The sequence below is a fragment of the Arachis ipaensis genome, chromosome B04, assembly GCF_000816755.2.
Source record: "Arachis ipaensis cultivar K30076 chromosome B04, Araip1.1, whole genome shotgun sequence".
NCBI lineage: Eukaryota > Viridiplantae > Streptophyta > Magnoliopsida > Fabales > Fabaceae > Arachis > Arachis ipaensis.
Genome location: NC_029788.2, coordinates 11,702,658 through 11,707,140, shown reverse-complemented (window position 1 = coordinate 11,707,140; position 4,483 = coordinate 11,702,658).

The window sequence follows — 4,483 nt, the reverse complement described above, 5'->3', positions numbered from 1 at the left end:
TCACTAAAAAAAAGAATAAAATAATATTAATAACAATTATATGATATTAATCCAATTAATGACAACCATTATTGTATGCGGGTGAAGTATATGTTTATAAATATATGCAAGTGATATAAATAAAACTAAAGTTAAAAATTTTGGCAGTTTTAGGGTGAAAATTTTTATTTTTCAAACATTTTCAAAATATTGCATGGTAGAGACTAGAGACTATAAAATCAAAGAAAAAAGTTTGGAACCAAAATATTTTAGTCATAATTCGTGAAAACTTTTTTAAATTGTTTTTATTTAAATAAATTAGTTATATTTTAATTTTTTATTTCACTCTCTTATCACTCCCTTAATGACTTCTACATATTAATCATATTATTTATAATAACATTTTTAATTATTAGATATTAACCGAATCATATATTAATGTACCCTTTTACAATTTGATATTTGTAACCCCCGGTTAAATTAGTAGATAATTAGTCAATAAATTAGTTTTTAATAAGGAATATTAGAAATGTGAATATTATATCAAATTAGGAAAGAGCTCATAGAAAAGAGAATTTTGACACTAATTTCGAAAAAAAAACGGTCTAAAATTGGACCGAACAGGCCAAACCGATTGAACCGAGTCCGAATCGACCTGTCGGTCCAACCGGACCAACATATTAAAAGAGCCGAAATCCCCTTTCTTCTTCATTTCACTGCAATAGCGTGAAATGCTTCCAGGGAAGAGAGAAAGCTCCCACCGAAACCCTCACGTTAACTTCCGTACGCCGTAACTTCTCCGTCCGAGCTCCAATCGCCGCACCGTTTGCGGCCACGAGTTCACCGCGTCGAGCTCTACATTTCTACCAGAATAATTTTATAAGTAACTCATTATTTCACACTCATCCTTCATTTTCCCCAATTTTCGAGTTTTGAGAAGGGGTGTTGAATTTCTTTGATTTTTGATGTTTTAGGATCCAATTAGCTTGAGAAAAATGTTCACTCTTACTTATGTGAAGCTTGCATAAGGTGAAAATATGATAATTCTATTTTAATTTCATTGGATTTGAGCTTTGAGTATTAAATTAGATATATATGTGTTATAAATGTGTATTAGGATGTGAATAAATAATTGGAGCTCGAAATTGTGAATACTAGAATTTGGAGGAAGCGGATTAGTTGAGGTTTTGAGGGCTGTGTTTTTTTAGAAAAATTGTCTTGGAATAATACTTGAGAATCGACTAAGGTATGGTTTAGGTTTCTTACATTTAATATATAATGTTCTGTAAAAACTTAGGCTAGATGACCATAGGATAAGTTGGAATGCAGGTGTATATTTAATGTTTAGTAATGGGTTGATGAATATGCTTGGTTTGGTTTGGTGATTTGTTTGTAAGAGGATACTGGTTGCTAGTTGGATCTTTGAAAGGATATGTGATTGAATTATTGATTATATGGCTATATTTTGGTTTGGTTGAATGATGATTGATGAAAAGATATGGAGCTTGTTGATGATTATTGTTGGCAATTTGGATTGGTGGTAATAGGTTTGAAAATAATTGGAATGGAAATTTCGAATGAAAAATGAGGTATTTTGTGTTAAAAGCCTAGGATTTGTGAACTATGATTCTTAGTTGAATTTTAGTTGTTGGATTTGAATATTGTATGAGTATAATTGTTGATCTGAGGTAGATTTATTGTGGTGATTGTTATGATGATGAGGAAGGGTATGTTGAATTGGAAAGAATGCAGGTTTGGACCCGAAAAGGGTGGCAAAGTCCGAGTTTTAGAGGAGATGCTGCCGAAATTTTATAAAAATTAGAGATTTTGTTTATATGATTATTTAAAAAGATTTAGACTCAAATGTTATATGGTTTGATTTAGAGTTATTAAGAAAATGAGCATGTTTTAAGTTTGATTTATTTAGAAAAGAATGAATTATGTCTTGAATTGGAACTATTGATGGACGGAATAGGAGGTGTGATAATGAAAGATAAGGATTGAATATGATTGATGTATGATGATGAATGAGATGCGATTGAGAATGATGTGGATGTTGATGAATTATAATTGAATTATTTATATGGCTTGAATAATTTAATGATCTGAGATACGAGGTTCCCTGGATTAAGTGCCGTGGCTTGCCACCACGTGTACCAGGTTGAAAACTCGATACTCTGTTGACCCTATGACGTAAGTGTAACCAGGCACTATATAAATTCCCGGGAATGTTACCCCATTGAGCAATATTGATTATTTGAGAAAAAGCTATGCATAGACTCTTGGGGATGCACGTCGTCGGACAGTCTAAGGACAATTCAGACTTGTCAGGTTGGCTGGATAACCGACAGATGAGCCTCATCAGCCATAGGATAGGCATGCATCATCTGCATATTACTTGAATTACTTGCTTGTACATTAATTGGGTATGCCTATATGTACTTGCCATGCTAAATGTGTATTTGTTACTTGCAGTAACTGTAACCTTCTTGTGTTTGTCTTTATTTGTCTATTTGTCTGTGAAAATGCATGATGGAGTTGGAGGTATGGAGGAATGGCAGTATGGGACTTAGATTTAAGGTTAAGTTAAGTTAGGTTTAAATATTCTTAGAAAACTACCTTTTATGGCTTCTATTTAATACTTTAGGCTCTATAATCTGAGTGTCGGCGTTCTAGGATTACCTCTGGCATTCCCAGGACCTTATATATTATGTGTGTGGCACCTTTACCATACTGAGAACCTCCGGTTCTCATTCCATACTATGTTGTTGTTTTTCAGATGCAGGTCGAGAGGCATCTCGTTAGGCGTCTGGACTCTTGAAGCGGAGTGGTTACTGGGTTATTTTGTTATGCTATGATGTATATATATGTACTTAGCTTTCTCTCCACATAACTTATTCTTTTTGATCCTCCTAGAGGTGTATGGAGAGACAGGGTTTTGTTTATGAACATTTGGGTTTTGGATATGTATATATATGTATATATGTGTGTATATTCTCCGGCCAGTCTTGACTTCGCAGGCCGAGTCAGGAGCTCGTTATTTTGTATCTTTGACTCTCTGTTCCTGTTTTGGGTTACTTTACACTTGACAGCGGTAGCTTTCTTAGCACGCAAGTTAACTCGTTTCTCGAACGTTGCGCTTTTATTTCGCGATTTCTATTTCCTCTATTCTTCAAGGCTCCTAGCATATTATAATTCTTCTGCTATTATATATATACGTTTTATTTTAGAGGTCGTAATACCACACCACTTCTGTTTTACGACTTAAGCGTAAAGCTCTGTGTGGTAGGGTGTTACATTATGGTATCAGAGCAGTTCGTTCCTATAGAGCCTGAAAGACGGACTGATTGTACTTCTGTGCATTCTCTGTGTATGTGTTTATGTGCTATTAGGATATCTGACTGATATATATGGCATAAACATTTGTGAGCATGCATTTGGAACTTAAAGCATTAGACCTGCGATATTAAGACTGATCAACTTAATATCACTTGTTTAGTGTGTATAAGGACCAGATGTCGACTCTCGGACGCGGTCGCGGGCGAGGTAGAGGTAGGACAGGCACCGTTACTCCTGTCCCCACAGGGATTGATCCAGTAGACTTTATGGCTGTCCTAGGAAATATGGCTGCAGCTATGCAGGCGACAACTGAGGCACTGGGTAATCAGATAAACCAGGGTAATCACGGGAACAACAATGATGAGGAGCAATGGGTTGAATTAGAAACTTATCAACTGCAAGGTGAGGTTCAGTATTGGTGACAAGGGACACGATGTATCCTGCAGGCAGGTGGCGCTATGATAGTCGGGAGATTGGTTATTTAAGAATCTTATTTTGCTTGATTGTTCTGAGAAGTCAGTACAGTTTATGCCGGAAATGTCAGAAGCGTCGGTTGTGGTGAATAGTTACTATTTGAACTCTGTGATAGTAAAATGTTCTGGAACTAAATGTCAGGGTATTATGTTATTAACTGCGGGAGTATCAGGTGATGATCAGAGTTTAGAGCAGATTCCCGTTGTATGTGAATTTCCAGATGATATTAATGAATTTCCACCTAACCGGGAAGTGGAATTTGCAATTGAGTTGGTGCCTAGAGCCGGTCCGATTTCAATTACTCCTTACAGGATGTCACCTTTAGAAATGGCTGAACTGAAAGCTCAGCTGAAAGATCTATTGGGTAAGCATTTTATCCGACCAAGTGTTTCTCCGTGGGGAGCGCCAGTGTTATTGGTAAAGAAGAAGGATGGGAGTATGCGCTTGTGTGTTGATTATCGGCAGTTGAATAAGATCACTGTGAAGAACAAATATCCGTTGCTTAGAATCGACGATCTAATGGATCAGTTATAGGGGGCCGGTGTGTTTTCTAAGATTGACCTACGATACGGATATCATCAGATAAAGGTTAGAGACGAGGATATTTCGAAGACTGTTTTCAGGACACGTTATGGTCATTATGAGTATACAGTGATATCTTTTGGGTTAACTAATGCCCCGGCAGTATTTA